Genomic DNA, 23,027 nt, shown 5'->3' on the forward strand with positions numbered 1-23,027 from the left:
GGATGCCATGAGGATGAAGAAAAGAGGCTTCGTGTATGGAAGTTACACTATGTGCATTTGTTTTTTTTTTTTTTAATCAAGTACAGAGAATTTCAGAACAGTATGCATCAACACAGTGATATGTATGATTTTATATATGTTTAATTACTCTTGTCATAAATTCTGGGTTTTGTTTTTGTTTTATGTTTTCTGAGATGGAGTCTCACTCTGTCGCCCAGGCTGGAGTGCAGTGGTGTGATCTCAGCTCACTGCAACCTCTGCCTCCCAGGTTAAAGCGATTCTCCTGCCTCAGCCTCCCAAGTAGCTGGGACTACAGGCGCGTGCCACCACACCAGGCTAATTTTTTGTTTTTTTTTTTTTTTTTAGTAGAGACAGGGTTTCACCGTGCTAGCCAGGATGATCTCAATCTCCTGACCTCGTGATCCACCCGCCTCGGCAAATTCTGCATTTTTAATCATACAATATCTCATCCTGGAATGCCTGAGATTGTCGCTGGATTTAGTTTAACTCCCTTTCTTTCTGAGCCATATCACTCTGTTCCAAAGAATTCAACCCAAGTTCAATACTAGCATACTGCAAGTAACCCAAAATGTGGAGTAAGATATGATATATTATTTTATATTGTGTATGTCATATCACATCACATTATGTCATATCATATCATATTATTATTCTTTTCAATGTCATGATTTTAATACTGTCTTAAAATAAATAAGGAGGCAGATTTAACTGGTTGCATATTTTTAGATCTCAACAGTTTTATACTGTAAGGTATTATGTCAGGTAATGAAGTGCCTGAGATTACTGCTATAGGTGCTTTATATTGGAGTTACTATGTTCTGAATTTAAAAATGAGAGAACATTATGACTTCATTAGAAGAAAATAGCATTATTTCTTAATTATTTGATAGATTTTTCTTTATTTCCAGTTTTGTTCAATTATGTTTCAGTTAATCTCATTATACATAGAGATGTTTGTTTCCTTCAATTGTATTTAGACTTACAGAATTACAATAATACAAGTTCTTAACATTCATAGAATATGTGCCAAGTTTTCTAAACCTTTTCTTATACAGACACCCGCATCTTTCTTATTTGAGTCTTTGTGCACAAGCTACAATAACAGACTGTATGTTCACGTCTCTCCCTAGTTCAAAAGAAAACATCAGGCACAGAAGGCAGCATATGACTGAGTCCTTCTGGCTCTTACAGGCTTCAAATACACTTTTACAAGTGCCCTCCATAATAAATGTGAACTTCAAGCTTCATATAGGTATTGATTTAACCTGCAGAGACATATCAAAGTAAATATAATTTAACCATTGACCAACATGTTATCCCCTTTTCCAAGCAGGTGTGTTTTTTGTTAATGTCAGTGTTTTTGCAGAGTTGTTTTTCAGAAAACAATGTTTTTTCTCTATTCTCTGAAGCAAAGAAAAAATAAAAATTCATAAATTTTTTAATCCAAAAAGTCATGCCAATCAGTCAATGCCCAACTCTTATGTTCTTATATTCATGAACCAGCTGTCTTTATTTCATCAATTACAATTTATATCTGGCTTTGGTGATTGTTAATCTGTGCTGTCATAATCAAGGCCACGGTAGACAGAGGAACTTATACTATCACTAAGAGCTTTTTTTGGGATTTTAATTTTTTTCTTTTATTTGCTATGAAATGACACATATAGGGCATTTTGATTCTGCAAAAACATCTTGTAGATAAACACTTATTCCTACTCAGACATTATCAGCATTTAACAGAAATGAATTCTTGACACAGTGCTTTGAAGTGATTAGCCAATTCAGTAATCTGCAGAAGCAGAAAATAAATGAGTACCTAAGGGTGAGTGGCCAATATTTGAGATACTAAGCATTTCTCTTTTGAAATGCACCATCTATATTTAATATGGGAAATAAACTAAAATTAATCACTGCCAATACAACTGTTAGGAAAGACAAGAACTCATTAAAAAGTAGAGAATTGTATCCTTGTGTAAAACCTTCACGGTTAGTATCATTCCTATAGATAATCCTAAAGACATACCGATGGGAGTAACCATCTGAAATAATTCTTATTAAACACTTCAAATATTAACCAATAAACAGAAAATTACTATAGCATGCCTGATCATTCTTACTCTTTTTGAAATGTGCAAAGAGAGAAAACAGGGTTTTCTCTGTGCTCATGATTATTGACATTCTTTTTGGAGTACACAAGAAGAGAACACGAATATGAAGAGGGAAGAGGGTTTAAGAAATAACCTAGTGCAAAAATGATTTAAACGTAAATAAAGGAAAATTAGTCTGTTGGATCATGGGTAGTAAAGTTTCATCATACAAAGAAGACTTAGAGACTAGTGTCATGGCAACAAAGAAAGAAGAGCATTTCAAAAGAGAATTTTATTATCAAAATTCTAAGTGATCGAAGCAAATAAAGAATGAAATGTGATCTTTGGATATAAACTTTGGAGATTAGGTGGGTTATACATATAGCACTGAGAGCAGAAAAGAACTGGAATTTAAGAGAGTCACTTTTTTTTTCTATATGTCAGGCATGATCAAAAGAAGTGGGGCATTACCTAGAAAGGATTAAGAGTAAATGATAATATTTATTCTTGATGATGTTGCTGTTGTTGCCTTTGTTGTTAAATATGAAAGCACTTTGGCATAAGGCCTCTACATTGTAAGTTCTTTATAAATGTTATTGAACTGATATTTATAACGTGACAGGCAGCTACAGGACAGGGCATTCTGAAATATTTCAATGGAGAAATGAGAAATGGTGAGAGGTGAAGCCAGCTGGAATTCCTGGGTCGAGTGGGGACTTGGAGAACTTTTCTGTCTAGCTAGAGGATTGTAAATGCACCAGTCAGCGCTCTGTAAAAACACACCAATCAGCGCTCTGTGTCTAGCTAAAGGATTGTAAATGCACCAATCAGCACTCTGTAAAATGAACCAGTCAGCACTCTGTAAAATGGACCAATCAGCAGGATGTGGGCAGGGCCAAATAAGGAAATAAAAGCTGGCCACCAGAGCCAGCAGCCGCAACTGGCTCGAGTCCCCTTCCATGCTGTGGTAGCTTTGTTCTTTCAGTCTTCACAATAAACGTTGCTGCTGCTCCCTGTTTGGGTCTGCACTACCTTTATGAGCTGTAACACTCACTGTGAAGGTATGCAGCTTCACTCCTGAAGTCACTCAGACCACGAACCCACCGGGGGGAACAAACAACTTCAGACACGCCACCTTTAAGAGCTGTAACATTCACTGTGAAGGTCTGTGGTTTCATTCCTGAAGTCAGCGAGACCACAAACCCGCCAGAAGGAAGGAACTCTGGACACATCTGAACGTCTGAAGGAACAAACTCCAGACACACCATCTCTAAGAACTATAACACTCACTGCGAGGATCCACAGCTTCATTCTTGAAGTCAGCCAGACGAAGAACCCACCGGAAGGAACCAATTCTGGGCACAATGGTACAGCAAATTCCTAGAACAGCAAGAAAAGAATTCATTGAGATAACATCAAAAGTTAAGGGAAATGCAAGCAATTTGAGAGGAATGTAATACATCTGTCATGAGGGTTATAGAATTCCAAGAGTAATACCATGTAAAATAAAGAGGTATATATCTGTCATAAGAGGTTTTAATTTTGGAAGAGATTTGTAGAACAAAATGAGGCAAAGTCCAGAGGAAACTTGTTTTCTTAATTTGTTTGGATGGAAGTGAATTAAATACTTTTTGTTTGTTTAAGAGGACGTACCCAGGAGAATAGGAAACTTACAAAATTGTTGGAAATGTGATTCTAGTGCCCATTATGTCACACTCTTGTGTTGTTTCTCTGAGAGTCGCACTAAGAAAGTTCAAATACCTGTTGGCTTCCATAGACTAAATTCGGGCTGATAACGAGAAATAAGTTCGTGAACACATTCTACTTTCTATTTCGTTTTGTGCTAAGGTTTTTACAGAAAGCTTAAGTGCTTCTACATATTTTAAAGGACATTTAGTAAATGAGATATAAAGAGATTGTTGTCTCAGTTCAGAAGGGTTGCCATGGAAAGAAGCACAGTTATTTTGCATTTGCAAAGGCAAGTTGCAGGAATTAGTCTATATAGTTGGATAGTTGGATATGGGTAGAAATTTTGGCCTGACAAACTAATATATCTTGCAGTTGAAGTAATTTTGTGACATTATTTCTAACTTTTACTTTTAGATTAATATTGTGCTATAGAGAGGTTAGAAGGAGTTCTACAAGCAATATGATCATATATATGTATGAATTTTGCATTACACAGAGGTTCCTGACCAAGGGGAATAAAGGAGATGGAATTAAGCTTGTGTGCTGTACTTCAAGTCATGCATCCGATGTCATTTTCCTGCACATAAAGCACTGTCTATTCATTAAGATTTCTAGTTGCAGAGCTGGATCCATCCATAAAAATAACCATTTTTCTAATTTATAGAAAGATGTCTCATGGCCTATAAACAGGCCTTGAGCAAGAGCAAGCCCTGCCTTTCTCATATAGAATATGTACTGTTTTCTTATATATAGCCTCTTTCTTTAAATTTGATAAGAAAATTATTATGAATCAATTTTATTACTTTGTTAAATATTATATTGTGCTTAAATTACATAATATGAATTTTAAATAAATGAATAAATAAATTTTAAATAAAGTAATAGGAAAGTATATAGTATCAACAAAAGACAAATAAAATAAGAGAAAAAGTTAAAAGCTGAACTAGAATATTACTAGAAAATATTAGGTATATGAATGTATAAGAAGAAAAGAGCCAATGTTTACTACATTATTGATAGTCCTGTTTATACGTTTTAAAAAATCAGATAAGTACACTGAAAATATATCCACTTTTTACTTCTCAATTAAAAAAATTAGATCTGTTAAAGGGAGTTTTAAAATGAATGAAATGACACATACAGAGAAGTGATGCAAAGTCTGTAACATTTCCCGGCAACAGTGAGCAAGAGGTGACTAGAGATGAAATACAGTTACTCTCTTCTATTTCTTCCCATATTATCAAAACTAGGCCCTTGGCACTTGAGATCCTCATGTTGGAGGTGCCCAGCAAAGAAGCCTTTATGCCCTTTCTTTTTCTTCTTGTGCATTTCCAAGTTGCATCTGTGCATTTACAATGGTAAGGAATTGCTCTTAGGGGTGTGGTGGAGAGGAGTTAATTAAATATTTCCGGGATATGTGAGGTGATCAGCCTCCTAGCCCAAGAACTTTCTAAAGCTAATACTCAGGCTAAAATACAATGCAAATTTAGTGCCTTATCATTTTTAAGATGCCTTCAATAAACTATTTTAAAAAGGCAATATTGTGATTTTAAGGTATCTTTTAAATATTCTAAAATAACTTATCTCCACATAGTTTAGCCCTCAGAGAGTAGTGTCACGATATCAAAAATGTGTGTCCAAAAAGTTAAATTGATAAACTATCTGTCATGTAGAGTCAAAAAGCTGAGGAGAAAACATTTCCAGGTATTCATGGTATTAAATGGAAGCTATTAGCTTGAGGAGAATTTTAGTTGTTTTGAAAAATCAGTTCCTTGTATGCTTTTTCAATTGATGAAAATCATTTTGTACACCTACTCAATAAAGCAAATTACTAATAATTATAAATAATTTATTAATATTATTTATATGTATATTTGCATAATAACTTTTAAAATGCTAAAAGAGAACTATTTTGTTTAGAATTATATTACTCTTATGAGACTCAAAAACTGAAATTCAGCCCTGGCTTATTATTTCATCAACAATAAATATCTACCCTTATCTCTGCAATTTTCATAAGATTATCTGTGCAATTCTTTTTAATTGCAATGTTCATCCATTGCTCTGTGGCTACTTTACTTCTAATTAGCTTTATTTGAAAAAGCCAGTTACATACCATTCAGTTTCTTTCATTCACTATTTAATCATGACAGATTCTCAGGAAGCCAAGAGACAGATACTCTATAATAAAAATAGCGAAAACAATAAAGTTCATGCCTTGAGAGTATATTTGTTTTTTCAGTATGTTGTTAGATCTATGTATTATTTTGTTATTTTTAATTTTTAAAGATACTTTGTAGGGCGGGCACAGTGGCTCACGCCTGTAATCCCAGCACTTTGGGAGGCCAAGATGGGCGGATCATGAGGTCAGGAGATCGAGACCATCCTGGCTAACACGGTGAAACCCCGTCTCTACTAAAAATACAAAAAATTAGCCAGGCGCGGAGGCGGGCACCTGTAGTCCCAGCTACTCGGGAGGCTGAGGCAGGAGAATGGCATGAACCCGGGAGGTGGAGCTTGCAGTGAGCTGAGATTGTGCCACTGCACTCCAGCCTAGGGGACAGAGCGAGACTCCGTCTCCAAAAAAAAAAAAACAAAATACTTCGTAAGTATTTTGCTCATATTGTACACAATATAATGTATTCCATATGGCTGTCTGTTACATTTATTTTGTTGCATTGAAAAATTAAAGCAATAAGATATTATTAGTGTTGTATAGATAATAAAAAAATACATCAACCATCATCATAATATTCATCAACAATAGCACATCGAGCTTCTAAAATTACACAGTGTCCTGCTGGCATTCGATAAACCAGATTATATAGCCTGGTCCTCGGCACTCTGTAAAATGTGATCACTGACAAATGTGTGCCCTTATAAACCTACCAACAAACATGAAAATAAACCAACTTTTAGAACACAAATAAATACTAATAATTATCACCAGTTAAAAAATATTTGAGTACATTAGAATTATTCATTGCTCCAGAATTGAAAACAACAGAAGTCAAAAGCCTTTGCCATTCCATCTTTATGAACTTCTTAATTAACTTTATGAATTCCTCAATTAATGTTACTGGTCATTTTGGGATAAAGAAGGCAAAAAGATTGCATAAACGATAGAAAGTGCCGTACATTTCTTTTCCATTCAGTTAAAACGGTGTCTGATTATCAAATAAAACCTGCACCTCACAAATTTCTCAAGAAATCTTTTTTTCCATGTATCTCTTGCAATTGAAAGAACAAAAGCCATGCTCACACACTCTCCTGCATGAGGAATAGCTGGTTTATTTGGCTTGCCAGGGCCTTTGAAAGAAGCTGAGTGCTTAGAAAGGTAAATAATGAACATCTATTGCAAACCTAAGGTATCTTGATAAGTGGATGCTTTTGTTGACTAATGCTGTTTCAAATGTGAAGTTGAGTATTCAAAACTCATGAAATAGTCCAGCAATGTTGACTTAAGAAGATAAGGTATATATTCTGCTAACATTAACAGCACACTTCATTTATTAAGATTTAGTGAGCTATAACTAGTGTCAAAAATGAACATTCATGTTATATATTTATTTCAACTCTTTCAAGTCAAAGAAGCTAGGTAATGTGTAGATTAAAAAATGTTTTCAGCTCACATGCCCATGGGGCAACAGAGAACTAAGTAAATTTACCCACTCTTGTACCTAATCTTTAACATACGCTATTGCTTGGAAAATGAAGTCCTGTAAGAGGACATTGTCTAAACAAAATTGGCATTTAAAAATGTAGTAAAAATCCCTACCTTGAGAAATTTAAGGAAAAATTAATCAAATACATATATATATTAACCTAGCTCATGTCTTGTACATTATATTCAAAAACTAGTAATCTTCTTGCTTTTTCATATTCTTTTCACAAGCCAACTAGTTCAATTACATTAGTAATAATCAAGTAACTTATAATTCAGAAAAAAGCAGAATACTGTTAGAAATAATCTGTGTATCATTGCATTATTGCACAAAAGTCCATTTCTTTAAAAACATAATTCCCAATAAATGTATTTGAGTTTTTACTATTTTCTAATATAGAGCACTATAACTCACATTTTTCAAATAAAATTCATGTAAATTGAATAGAATTTTACAGAAGAAGTTAAATGGTATGTATTTTTATGTTAACAGAGAAATGTGTTCCAAACTGGTACCTAATTTGAAATATCCTTTGTCCAATAAAAATAATAATGTCCCCTCTATCATTTTATTCAGATGCAAAATAGTTAATAAAAGCAAAACAGCAATAGCAGGCAGTAAAACAAAAATTAGTGCCAAGAAAATAGAAAGAGAAGATAGCCACAAGTTATAAGTAAGTAGAAAATTGTATTGGAGGAAAGCATACTTCCTGAGGAGCTTCATCAATGAAGACTTTGTGGAGAAAGTAAGCTTTGACTTCATATTATGCAAAGATTAGGAATCTTCGTTGGTTTTTAGCAAGCATCTAATCTAAGGAAGTGACACAAATGAGAGTGCTCTAGGATAAATGCAGCACAAGGTTTACTGAAGAATATCAGTTGAATAAGAATGAGCAAAAGGAGGACAGACAAGAATACAAAAAATGCCATTGCCTAAGTGTTCTTAAATAACTAAAGTGAAGAAATTTGGGAGTTTACATGATAATTTTATTCAGATGCTCTCAACGTTTTTGTATTGTTATCCATAAAAGATTCATAGTTGTCATTATATTATGATTTGTCATTTTTCTTTTGTTTATTTTTTATTTTATTCTATATTGGCAAATTATAATTGTTTATATTTATGAGGTACAAAGTGATGCTATGATATATGTATACAATGTAAAATTAATATATCCTAATGAACATATCCTTCACCTCAAATACTTATAGTTTACTCTTCCTGTCTAAAAAACATTATTTATAAATAGTCATTCTGGGCATTATTAAACAAGGATGCTTTTAGTGCCTCGATCATGGTTCTCAGAACAAGGGTACATAACCCTAATGAAAGGAACCCACATAGTGAGCTAAAAGTCTATAGATTATGGGAGATACAACTATGATTGCTATATAAATTATCTTCCTGGACAATGGACTGAAAACATAAAACCAGGAAGAACGCATATTGATGATACCTCGTGTAGATATTTCACATAAGAAATGTCATTTGTTTCCAATCTAGTAGAACATAGCTTGGCTATGTCTTAAGTGGACTCACAGATGGTCTTCTTTACCTTAAAGAATGTGCTACATTTCAGGGTCAGTCCTTCATCATGCAGGCTCAGCACACGTTATTGTTAGTTTTAAAAATCAGATTGTTTCAGAACCAGATACGTGAAAGTAAAAACACAGACACATATAAGCAGCACATCAATATTAATATGTAATAAACCCAAATAAATTGAATTGTATTTCTGTCACCATTACCAGATGACCTGTGCTGGCATCCTTAGTACATTCTTACTCTGTATACTGTTTCACTTTGGGATCTAAGTTGTTTAACATAGAATTAGTCCATTGAAACCTTTTTAACATAAGTGTAGCCTTTCATTCCTAAATATGTGCTATGCCCTTTACCTTTGTAGGTTTCCATTCCTGCCCATGCCTTCTTGAACACTGGCATTAATATTTGCAGTGTTACAATAAAGTCGGACAGGCACAGGATCTCCTTCCGGTTAGCTTACACAACTTTAGGTAATGGCATATCTTTTGAATGTTAGCCATAATGTTTTCATTTGTTTCCATTCTTTCTTTATTCTTTGGAAGGAGGCTCACGTCAAATACCAAAAACAGCTGAAAAAAAGCAGACAGGGAATCGTGTGTTCATACTACATACCATCTGAATCATTAGGAAAATCAATTAAAATATCATAAATCATTTTAACAAATATGTATTATTTCTAATGTGATAGGCAACATGATCGTAACTACAATTAGAATGAACATGGTACAGCTTCTGTCTTCAAGGAGATTATTCGTTAAAGGATACTCCTTAGTTTCCTCTAAGTTTGCCTAATTCTCAATTGGCTCATTCATATAATTGCCATTTTGCCATATTGACCACTTACTGTCATATTTAACAGTGATAAATTCTCATTTACTTTTTTGATAACTTATAGGCCTAGGAACATAGATTACACATAAGAGTCCTTTAATCGTTGCACTGTTGTAATGAGATTCTTAAACTTAATTATTACATAATATGTTTAAAGGAATCAATATTAGATGAGGGATAAATTTAATTTAATCATAATTGCATGAAATAAATGTTTATATTATTTGTTTTTATTATTAGGAAGATGTGTGAGGGATATTTATAATATGTGTTCATGCAATTTTAAGTTATTTTTATTAAGAAAGCAGTAACTGTATGTTAAATATATCAATGCTCAATTATATTTTAAAAACAGGCTGGGCGCAGTGTTGCATGCCTGCAATCCCAGCACTTTGGGAGGCTGAGGCAGGCAGATAACCTGAGTTAAAGAGGTTGAGACTAGCCTGGCAAACATGGTGAAATACCATCTCTACTAAAAATACAAAAATTAGCCGGGCATTGTGGCACATGCCTGTAATCCCAGCTACTTGGGAGGCTGAGGCAGGAGAATTGCTTGAACCCAGGAGGCAGAGGTTGCAGTGAGCTGAGATGGTACCACTGTACTCTAGCCTGGGAGACAGAGCAAGATTCTGTTTCAAAAAGAAGAACAAAACAAAACAAAAACAAACAAAAATCCACAAAGAAATCCTACCCATTTTTGCTTAGAGCATCCTCATTTTATATCAGCATTTTTGTATGCTGCAAAATATCATGCAACATGTTGTATTATTAGTGTCATTTTATACTGTCAAATCTATAAAAGGCTTTCTGTAACTATTTCTATTGCTCTACAATATCTACCAAAATATCATAGCTTTCAATTTGTGTTATTTGATTAATATAATTTAAAAAATACCTATAGTATATTAAAGATTCTTTTTGAGTTCTGGACCACATTGGTGAACAATAAACCAAGTGCAAAAATTTACCGGTCTAATCAAAAAAAGGAATAGACAATTTCAATCTGATAACTATCCTGAGCACTAGCACACAGATTCCTAAAGTGATACATAGGAATGAGAACTCACTCAATCCAGAAAGGTCTTTTATTTTTTTTAATTTATTTTATTTTATTTTATTTTATTATACTTAAGTTTTAGGGTACATGTGCACAATGTGCAGGTTAGTTACATATGTATATATGTGCCATGCTGGTGTGCTGCACCCATTAACTCATCATTTAGCGTTAGGTACATCTTCTAAAGCTATCCCTCCCCCCTCCCCCCACCCCACAACAGTCCCCAGAGTGTGATGTTCACCTTCCTGTGTCCATGTGTTCTCATTGTTCAATTCCCACCTATGAGTGAGAATATGCTGTGTTTGGTTTTTTGTTCTTGAGATAGTTTACTGAGAAAGATGATTTCCAGTTTCATCCATGTCCCTACAAAGGACATGAACTCATCATTTTTTATGGCTGCATAGTATTCCATGATGTATATGTGCCACATTTTCTTAATCCAGTCTATCATTGTTGGACATTTGGGTTGGTTCCAAGTCTTTGCTATTGTGAATAGTGCTGCAATTTTTTTAATTTATATTTATTTATAAAGACACATACGTGTGCATGTGTCTTTATAGCAGCATGATCTATAGTCCTTTGGGTATATACCCAATAATGGGATGGCTGGGTCAAATGGTATTTCTAGTTCTAGATCCCTGAGGAATCACCACACTGACTTCCACAATGGTTGAACTAGTTTACAGTCCCACCAACAGTGTAAAAGTGTTCCTATTTCTCCACATCCTCTCCAGCACCTGTTGTTTCCTGACTTTTTAATGATTGCCATTCTAACTGGCGTGAGATGGTATCTCATTGTGGTTTTGATTTGCATTTCTCTGATGACCAGTGATGGTGAGCATTTTTTCATGTGTTTTTTGGCTGCATAAATGTCTTCTTTTGAGAAGTGTCTGTTCATGTCCTTCGCCCACTTTTTGATGGGGTTGTTTGTTTTTTTCTTGTAAATTTGTTTGAGTTCATTGTAGATTCTGGATATTAGCCATTTGTCAGATGAGTAGGTGGCGAAAATTTTCTCCCACTTTGTAGGTTGCCTGTTCACTCTGATGGTAGTTTCTTTTGCTGTGCAGAAGCTCTTTAGTTTAATTAGATCTCATTTGTCAATTTTGGCTTTTATTGCCATTGCTTTTGGTGTTTTAGATATGAAGTCCTTGCCCATGCCTACGTCCTGAATAGTAATGCCTAGGTTTTCTTCTAGGGTTTTTATGGTTTTAGGTCTAATGTTTAAGTCTTTAATCCATCTTGAATTAATTTTTGTATAAGGTGTAAGGAAGGGATCCAGTTTCAGCTTTCTACATATGGCTAGCCAGTTTTCCCAGCACCATTTATTAAATAGGGAATCCTTTCCCCATTGCTTGTTTTTCTCAGGTTTGTCAAAGATCAGATAGTTGTAGATATGCGGCGTTATTTCTGAGGGCTCTGTTCTGTTCCATTGATCTATATCTCTGTTTTGGTACCAGTACCATGCTGTTTTGGTTACTGTAGCCTTGTAGTATAGTTTGAAGTCAGGTAGCGTGATGCCTCCAGCTTTGTTCTTTTGGCTTAGGATTGACTTGGCAATGCGGGCTATTTTTTGGTGCCATATGAACTTTAAAGTAGTTTTTTCCAATTCTGTGAAGAAAGTCATTGGTAGCTTGATGGGGATGGCATTGAATTTATAAATTCCCTTGGGCAGTATGGCCATTTTCACAATATTGATTCTTCCTACCCATGAGCATGGAATGTTCTTCCATTTGTTTGTATCCTCTTTTATTTCATTGAGCAGTGGTTTGTAGTTCTCCTTGAAGAGGTCCTTCACGTCCCTTGTAAGTTGGATTCCTAAGTATTTTATTCTCTTTGAAGCAATTGTGAATGGGAGTTCACTCATGATTTGGCTCTCTGTTTGTCTGTTGTTGGTGTATAAGAATGCTTGTGATTTTTGCACATTGATTTTGCATCCTGAGACATTGCTGAAGTTGCTTCTCAGCTTAAGGATATTTTGGGCTGAGACAATGGGGTTTTCTAGATACACAGTCATGTCATCTGCAAACAGGGACAATTTGACTTCCTCTTTTCCTAGTTGAATATCCTTTATTTCCTTCCCCTGCCTAATTGCCCTGGCCAGAACTTCCAACACTGTGTTGAATAGGACATCTGCAAACAGGGACAATTTGACTTCCTCTTTTCCTAATTGAATATCCTTTATTTCCGTCTCCTGCCTAATTGCCCTGGCCAGAACTTCCAACACTGTGTTGAATAGGAGTGGTGAGAGAGAGCATCCCTGTCTTGTGCCAGTTTTCAAAGGGAATGCTTCCAGTTTTTGCTCATTCAGTATGATATTGGCTGTGGGTTTGTCATAGATAGCTCTTATTCTTTTGAGATACGTCCCATCAATACCTAATTTATTGAGAGTTTTTACCATGAAGTGTTGTTGAATTTTGTCAAAGGCCTTTTGTGCATCTATTGAGATAATCGTGGTTTTTGACTTTGGTTCTGTTTATATGCTGGATTACATTTATTGATTTGCGTATATTGAACCAGCCTTGCATCCCAGGGATGAAGCCCTCTTGATCATGTTGGATAAGCTTTTTGATGTGCTGCTGGATTCAGTTTGCCAGTATTTTATTGAAGATTTTTGCATCAATGTTCATCAAGGATATTGGTCTAAAATTCTCTTTTTCGGTTGTGTCTCTGCCCGGCTTTGGTATCAGGGTGATGCTGGCCTCATAAAATGAGTTAGGGAGGATTCCCTCTTTTTCAATTGATTGGAATAGTTTCAGAAGGAATGGTACCAGGTCCTCCTTTTACCTCTGGTAGAATTTGGCTGTGAATCCATCTGTTCCTGCACTCTTTTTGGTTGGTAAGCTATTGATTATTGCCACAATTTCAGAGCCTGTTATTGGTGTACTCAGAGATTCAACTTCTTCCTGGTTTAGTCTTGGGAGGGTGTATGTGTTGAGGAATTTATCCATTTCTTCTAGATTTTCTAGTTTATTTGCGTAGAGGTGTTTGTAGTATTCTCTGATGGTAGTTTGTATTTCTGTGGGATCGGTGGTGATATCCCCTTTATCATTTTTTATTGCATCTATTTGATTCTTCTCTCTTTTCTTCTTTATTAGTCTTGCTAGCAGTCTATCAATTTTGTTGATCCTTTCAAAAAACCAGCTCCTGGATTCATTAATTTTTTGAATGGTTTTTTGTGTCTCTATTTCCTTCAGTTCTTCTCTGATTTTAGTTATTTCTTGCCTTCTGCTAGCTTTTGAATGTGTTTGCTCTTGCTTTTCTAGTTCGTTTAATTGTGATGTTAGGGTGTCAATTTTGGATCTTTCCTGCTTTCTCTTGTGGGCATTTAGTGCTATAAATTTCCCTCTACACACTGCTTTGAATGTGTCCCAGAGATTCTGGTATGTTGTGTCTTTGTTCTCATTGATTTCAAAGAACATCTTTATTTCTGCCTTCATTTCATTGTGTACCCAGTAGTCATTCAGGAGCGGGTTGTTCAGTTTCCATGTAGTTGAGCAGTTTTGAGTGAGTTTCTTAATCCTGAGTTCTAGTTTGATTGCACTGTGGTCTGAGAGACAGTTTGTTATAATGTCTGATCTTTTACATTTGCTGAGGAGAGCTTTACTTCCAAGTATATGGTCAATTTTGGAATAGGTGTGGTGTGGTGCTGAAAAAAATGTATATTCTGTTGATTTGGGGTGGAGAGTTCTGTAGATGTCTATTAGGTCCACTTGGTGCAGAGCTGAATTCAATTCCTGGGTATCCTTGTTAACTTTCTGTCTCTTGATCTGTCTAATGTTGACAGTGGGGTGTTAAAGTCTCCCATTATTATTGTGTGGGAGTCTAAGTCTCTTTGTACGTCACTCAGGACTTGCTTTATGAATCTGGGTGCTCCTGTATTGGGTGCATATATATGTAGGATAGTTAGCTCTTCTTGTTGAATTGATTCCTTTATCATTATGTAATGGCCTTCTTTGTCTCTTTTGATCTTTGTTGGTTTAAAGTCTGTTTTATCAGTGACTAGGATTGCAACCCCTGCCTTTTTTTTGTTTTCCATTTGCTTGGTAGATCTTTCTCCATCCTTTTATTTTGAGCCTATATGTGTCTCTGCATGTGAGATGGGTTTCCTGAATACAGCACACTGATTGGTCTTGACTCTTTATCCAATTTGCCAGTCTATGTCTTTTAATTGGAGCATTTAGTCCATTTGCATTTAAAGTTAATATTGTTATGTGTGAATTTGATCCTGTCATGATGATTTTAGCTGGTTATTTTGCTCGTTAGTTGATGCAGTTTCTTCCTAGCCTCGATAGTCTTTACAATTTGGCATGATTTTGCAGTGGCTGGTACTAGTTTCCATGTTTAGTGCTTCCGTCAGGAGCTCTTTTAGGGCAGGCCTGGTGGTGACAAAATCTCTCAGCATTTGCTTCTCTGTAAAGTATTTTATTTCTCCTTCACTTATGAAGCTTAGTTTGGCTGGATATGAAATTCTGGGTTGAAAATTCTTTTCTTTAACAATGTTGAATATTGGCCCCCACTCTCTTCTGGCTTTGTAGAGTTTCTGCCAAGAGATCCGCTGTTAGTCTGATGGGCTTCCCTTTGTGGGTAACCCGACCTTTCTCTCTGGCTGCCCTTAACATTTTTTCCTTCATTTCAACTTTGGTGAATCTGACAATTATGTGTCCTGGAGTTGCTCTTCTCGAGGAGTATCTTTGTGGCATTCTCTGTATTTCCTGAATCTGAATGTTGGCCTGCCTTGCTAGATTGGGGAAGTTCTCCTGGATAATATCCTGCAGAGTGTTTTCCAACTTGGTTCCATTCTCCCCGTCACCTTCAGGTACACCAATCAGACGTAGATTTGGTCTTTTCACATAGTCCCATATTTCTTGGAGGCTTTGTTTGTTTCTTTTTATTCTTTTTTCTCTAAACTTCCCTTCTCGCTTCATTTCATTCATTTCATCTTCCATCACTGATACCCTTTCTTCTAGTTGATCACATTGGCTCCTGAGGCTTCTGCATTCTTCACATAGTTCTCGAGCCTTGACTTTCAGCTCCATCAGCTCCTTTAAGCACTTCTCTGTATTGGTTATTCTAGTTATACATTCGTCTAAATTTTTTTCAAAGTTTTCAACTTCTTTGCCTTTGGTTTGAATTTTCTCCTGTAGCTCGGAGTAGTTTGATTGTCTGAAGCCTTCTTCTCTCAACTCGTCAAAGTCATTCTCCATCCAGCTTTGTTCCGTTGCTGGTGAGGAGCTATGTTCCTTTGGAGGAGGAGAGGCGCTCTACTTTTTAGAGTTTCCAGTTTTTCTGCTCTGTTTTTTCCCCATCTTTGTGGTTTTATCTACTTTTGGTCTTTGATGATGGTAATGTACAGATGGGTTTTTGGTGTGGATGTCCTTTCTGTTTGTTAGTTTTCCTTCTAACAGACAGGACCCTCAGCTGCAGGTCTGTTAAGAGTTTGCTAGAGGTCCACTCCAGACCCTGTTTGCCTGGGTACCAGCAGTGGTGGCTGCAGAACAGCGGATTTTCGTGAACTGCGAATGCTGCTGTCTGATCGTTCCTCTGGAAGTTTTGTCTCAGAGGAGTACCCGGCCATGTGAGGTGTCAGTCTGCTCTGACTAGGGGGTGCCTCCCAGTTAGGCTGCTCGGGGGGTCAGGGGTCAGGGACCCACTGGAGGAGGCAGTCTGCCCATTCTCAGATCTCCAGCTGCGTGCTGGGAGAACCACTGCTCTCTTCAAAGCTGTCAGACAGAGACATTTAAGTCTGCAGAGGTTACTGCTGTCTTTTTGTTTGTCTGTGCCCTGCCCCCAGAGGTGGAGCCTACAGAGGCAGGCAGGCCTCCTTGAGCTGTGGTGGGCTCCGCCCAGTTCAAGCTTCCTACCTGCTTTGTTTACCTAAGCAAGCCTGGGCAATGGCGGGCGCCCCTCCCCCAGCCTCGCTGCAGCCTTGCAGTTTGATCTCAGACTGCTGTGCTAGCAATCAGCGAGACTCCATGGGTGTAGGGCCCTCTGAGCCAGGTGCAGGATATAATCTCCTGGTGCGCCGTTTTTTAAGCCCCTCGGAAAAGCGTAGTATTAGGGTGGGAGTGACCCGATTTTCCAGGTGCCATCTGTCACCTCTTTCTTTGGCTAGGAAAGGGAACTCCCTGACCCCTTGCACTTCCTGAGTGAGGCAATGCCTCGCCCTGCTTCGGCTCATGCACGGTGCACTGCACCCACTGTCCTGCGCCCACTGTCTGGCACTCTCTAGTGAGATGAACCCGGTACCTCAGATGGAAATGCAGAAATCACCTGTCTTCTGCGTCGCTCATATGGAAGCTGTAGACTGGAGCTGTTCCTACTCGGCCATCTTGGCTCCACCCCCCCCCCCCCCCCAGAAAGGTCTTTTAAAATGTTATAGAAATATGTGACTGAGCACAGTGGCTCACCTGTAATTCCTGTTATTCCAGCATTTTGGGACGCCAAGGCACACAGATCACTTGAGGAGAAAAAATTAGCTCGGTATAGTGGCACAGGTTTTTAATCCCAGCTACTACGGAGGCTGAGCCACAAGAATCACTCAAACCCAGGAGGCAGAGGTTGCAGTGATCAAGATTCTGTCCCACCTGCCTCCTCCCCAAAAAAAGCCAGGCAAGAAAAAAGCAAAACTCCCCCAGGTAGATAAAAGCACCAAAATCGAGAAATAAGAGTTATGTGAATATTCTCTAGAATTATGAGATACTTATTTTATATACTTGTTATTTTAACCTATATTCTAAGTTTCTATCACTTGACAAAATGCCTAGTTCTTAAAATATTTCAACCAATGATCATGGATCAAAAATTTGTCAAAAGAATAAAAATAAGACAGATGTAGTTTTTGCATTTTACATATTGAATGACATTAGATTTGATACACTGTGCACTGATATCCTAAAACTTTCTCTGATTATTCAATATGTAAGTAAAATATTTAAGCTGTGGAATTGTTTTCAGATAGTATATTTTGTGAATTTCCTAAGGGCTTCCTATTTACACATAATATATGGGGTAATTTCAATATTCTATTACATTTTGCTATAGTTCATAAAGTAAATAGACCTTTTATCTTTTTTCTTTTGCCCATCAATGGAAAAAGCCTAGGTAGATTTTCAGCATATTTGGGTAATATGTTTTAATTGATCTCAGAACCATGTATGACAGACCCACAGCCAACATCATACTGAATGGAGAAAAGCTGGAAGCATTCTTCCTGAAAACCAGCACAAGACAAGGATGCCATCTCTCACCACTCCTATTTAACATAGTATTGGAAGTCTTGGCCAGAACAATTAGGCAAGAGAAAGAAAGAAAGTACATACAGATAGTAATAGAGGAAGTCAAACTATCCCTGTTTGCAGATGACACGATTCTATATCTAGAAAACACCATAGTCTGAGCCCAAAAGCTTCTTAAGCTGATAAACAACTTCAGCAAGTCTCAGAATACAAAAATCGCTAGCATTCCTATACAGCAACAACAACCAAGCCGAGAGCCAAATCAGGAATTCAATCTCATTCACAATTGCCACAAAAAGAATAAAATATTTAGGAATATAGCTAACCAGGAGGGTGAAAGATCTCTACAATGAGAACTGTAAAACACTGCCTAAGGAAATCAGAGATGACACAAACAAATTTTTAAAAAATTCTTTGCTCCTGGATAGAAAGATATCCTATACATATCATTAAAATGGTCATACTACCTAAAGCAGTTTATAGACTCAATGCTATTCCTATCAAACTACCAATGATATTCTTCATAGGATCAGAAAAAAAAAACTATTTTAAAATTCGTATAGAATAAAAAAAGAGCCCAAATAGCCAAGACAATCTTAAGAAAAAAGAACAAAGCTGGAGGCATCTTGTTACCTAACTTCAAACTATATCACAGGGCTACACTAACTAAAACAGCATGGTACTAGTACAAAAACAGACACATAGACAAATGGAACAGAATAGAGGCCTAGAAATAAGTCCACACACCTACAACCATCTGATCTTCCACAAAGCTGACAAATACAAGAAACAGGGAAAAGACTCCCTATTCAATAAATAGTGTTGGGTTAACTGGCTAGCTACATGCAGAAGATTAAAACTGAAGCCATTTCTTACACCATGTACAAAAATCAACACAAGATGGATTTAATACTTAAATGGAAAACCCAAAACTATAAAAATGCTAGAAGACAACCTATGTAGTATCATTCAGGACACAGAAACAGGCAAAGAGTTATGACAAAGACACCAAGAGCAATTGCAAAAAAAAGCAAAAAATTGACAAATGGGATCTAATTCAACTTAAGAGCTTCTGCACAGCAAATGAAACTATCAACAGAGTAAACAGACAACATAATGTATGGGAGAAAATATTTGCAGCTATGCATATGACAAAGTTCTAATATAGCATCTATAAGGAACTTAAATTTACAAACAACAAAAGAAAACCCATTAAAAAGTGGGCAGAGGAAATGAACAGACACTTCTCTAAAGAAGACATTCATTGGCCAAAAATCATATGAAAAGAAGCTGAATATCACTTATTATTAGAGGAATGCAAATCAAAACCACAATGAGATACCATCTCACACCTGTCAGAATGGCTAATAGTAAAAAGTCAAAAAATAACAGATGCTGGCTAGTGGCAATGTTGTGGAGAAAAGAGAACAAGTATACACTGTTGATGGGCATGTAAATTAGTTCATCCATTGTGGAAGACAGTGTGGTGACTCTTCAAAGTGCTAAAAACAGAACTACCATTCAACTCAGCCATCTTATTACTGGGTTTATACCCAGAGGAATATAAATCATTTCACTATAAAGACACATGTATGTGTATGTTCACTGCAGCGCTGTTCACAATAGCAAACACATAGAATCAGTCTCAATGCCCATCAGTGACAGACTGGATGAAGAAAATGTGATACATATGCCCCAAGGGATACTATGCAGCCATAAAAAATGAGATTGTGCCTTTTCTGGGAACATGGATGGAATTGGAGGCCATTATCTTTAGCAAACTAATACAGAAACAGAAAATAAATAGTGCATGTTCTCACTTACGAATGGAAGCTAAATCGTGACAACTCACGAACACAAAGAAGGGAACAACAGATACTGGGGCCTCCTTGAGGGTGGAGGTGGGAGGAGGGAGAGGAACAGGAAAAATAGCTATTGAGTACTAAGCTTAGTACCTGGGTGACAAAATAATCTGTACAACAAACCTCCTTGACATGAGTTTACCTACATACAACAAACCTGGACAGTACCCCCAAATCTAAAATAAGAGTTAAAAAATATAAAATAACTAAAATGAAAAAAATGATCTTATTTAAACATATGTTTTAAAGTATATGGAAAATTTATTTTGGGTGCTCTATGTGGCAGCTCAAAGGTAGAGGCAGTCATCCTACTCAATTGCTAAAAAATGATTTACAGGAAAAGACTTGTGTCAGATGACCAGGAAATTTACCCATATGTATTAACATTTTGTGAACAGAGAAAATCAACATGGGTTTTGTAACATGAACCCCAAATCAAAAGACACAAGGGCAAATTCCTCTAGATTTCAGATACTGATGAATTTTTATAGTTGTTTCTCAAACAGGCAACTTTACTACAGCAATTTCCAAGTTTCCTAGTAATAGGGAATTATATATTTATCTGTGGTTGATTATTCCCTATAGGCAATCCTAGAGGATGGTTTCTAGCTACTTTGTTAAAGTGAGGAAAATATTAAAATTATTTGTTCTTTTGGAGAAAAATAAAAATATTACAAATTTGATTAAATTGAAACCAATTCGTAAATAATTAATGGTGTAAAAGGCTGCTAAATTTTATGTTCAAATGAAACATTCATAGGACTTCAACTCATCTGCTTTGTATTAGGTATTAAGAAAAGACAAAAACTAAAGATAATATCTACAGTGTAAATGCTGTTTATTTTGTAATTGAGATCAATTGTGATTCAAATTTCTCTTAGGAAAAAAAAATCTGTAATTTGATAAGCATTCACTCCATTTTTTAAAAAATTATCTTTGAGAATACACTGCACATAAGTGAAAATTTTCCTGTAGTTCATTGACATATATATCAAGTAGAACATTGGCATGGATGAACAAAACCACAAATAAGAAGCCCAGCTTGACGGAAGCTGCTAAAATAGTGATTTTACTTGGAAGATGCGGACTGCATGCTGTTTTGAATTAGGTGCCAGGGACACTACATGGCAGGATAGTTTTCATTTTAGATGTTAGTTATTTCTTTAGTCATGAAGCGGCATTTGTACTGTAACAGAATATGTGATGAATTTGTATTCCAAAAATTTACATCTCCGCGGGAATGCTGCAATTTACTAGTTGTTAGACATTAGATAAAGCATAGCACATTTTGATTCTGTCTTCACCTGTATAAAGTGGTGTACTCATACCTACTATGTTAAAAAGCTACTAAAATAATTCAATGAAATAATTATAAAAAGGCATGAAGGAAATGCAAAATGCTATCTGCTGGCATCTCAAGTTACATTCTTGCTTGCTCTTCTCCAATTAACTGGACGCCTCACTGTTCTTTGAATATCTCAGGCTATGTACAGCAGGGCTTTAAGCACTTGCTTTTCTTCTGCTTCAAATCAAAACTCCTCCTCCAGATATTTACTCGAAAGTCATTTTCTCAATGTTGCATTTTTTGGTCACACTACCTAAGATTGCAACCCACATGTGTGACACCCCACCCTCATACACATTCCCTGTCCACATTTCACATTTCAATTTCACTTTTAGCATTTGCTGTTCTTTAATATATGAAATATTCTATTTATTCATCTTCACTCTCCCCAGTTGGAAAGTAAGCATCCTGAAAGTAGTACATTTTGTGTGCTTGTTGGTAGTCCCATCCCACTGTCTACAGCAGTGCCAGTTAGGTGGTAAAATCTAGGTATTTTATTCAGAAATGAATGAATGCTATAAGGGTGGTGAATTTTCCTGTTATTAAAAGTGGGGAAAAAAGAAATTCAAATATGTAAAACAAGGATCTACTCCTTTTTGTTTTTATATGTTTATAAGGAAAAAGTGGAGGACATTAATTAACGAAGGAAAGTAGAGATAATTTTAGTAGCCAAGTGAGAATCACAAATTTTATTTTTGTCATGCTGTCCTCACTATTGCTAGCAGCTTCCTGGAGCACTCAACTGAAGAAATTCATCACCCTGGTTCAGACAAAATGACTTTATTCAATTAAAATACCCGCTTTGGATCTGGGGGTCAAATAAGTGAGAGCTTTGTGCCACACATTTGGCATTCCCATAGTAAAGAATTTCAGAAAATTTTAGCAGTAGACGTTTGGCAATATCTTGACTGTGATTACTCGATTTAACATAATCCATCCAGGTCATTCAAGAGCTAGTCTCTTAGGGTCTTTAATCCAGTGTCAATTCCAATATCCCTTTGGAGAACAGTCTCTCCTAACCCACTGCTCACATCAAAGCCTTTTAGGGCCCCTAGAGTTTCCACAGGACAGTGTAAAAAAGATATTTAATCAATAACACAGCTTACTAAACAAAAAGCAGTTGACCTAATGAAGATTGTGTATTCTCAGAATGCACATAGATTTTGGGAACACTTAAGGAGTTCATGCAGTTAGATGTTGTGAAATAGAGGCAATACCCAGGGCAAGAATTAACTTTCTATAGAGTTAGACATTTGTTTATGGAATTTTGTTTATTTTAAAAATGAAGGCTTGACAAACTGAGAGAAACTATTTGCAAAAGATATCCAAAATATACAAAAACTCTTAAAACTCAATAAGAAGAAGGGAACAACCTGATATTAAAAAAAAAAAAAGACAAAAGATCTAAACAGATATCTCACCAAAGAAAGTACAAGTTGACAAATAAATATATAAAATATACATCATAAGGGAAATGCAAATTAAAACAATATTAAGATATCACTACATACCTATTATAATGGCCCAAATTTCAAACTCTGACAACACCAAATGATGGCGAGTAGGTGAAACAATAGGAACTCTCATTGCTGGTGGGAACAAAAAATGGTACAGCCATTTTGGAAGACTTTTTGGTAATTTCCTGCAAAACTAAATATACTTTTACCATGCAAACCAGCAATCATGCTAC

The 23,027-nt window shown here is 36.1% G+C and overlaps 1 long non-coding RNA gene across 1 annotated transcript; it reads right to left on the minus strand.

The window, feature by feature from the left end:
• Nucleotides 1-1,003: 1,003 nt before the first annotated feature.
• Nucleotides 1,004-22,925, minus strand: LOC103892272 (uncharacterized). The gene is made up of 4 exons (XR_656501.1): nt 22,849-22,925; nt 5,914-5,978; nt 3,399-3,488; nt 1,004-1,424 (listed from the first exon to the last, which is right to left on the minus strand). It is a non-coding gene; the product is annotated as an uncharacterized LOC103892272 (long non-coding RNA).
• Between the last annotated feature and the right edge of the window lie 102 nt (nt 22,926-23,027).

The sequence above is a fragment of the Pongo abelii genome, chromosome 14 (genome assembly GCF_028885655.2).
Source record: "Pongo abelii isolate AG06213 chromosome 14, NHGRI_mPonAbe1-v2.0_pri, whole genome shotgun sequence".
In the NCBI taxonomy this organism is placed as follows: domain Eukaryota; kingdom Metazoa; phylum Chordata; class Mammalia; order Primates; family Hominidae; genus Pongo; species Pongo abelii.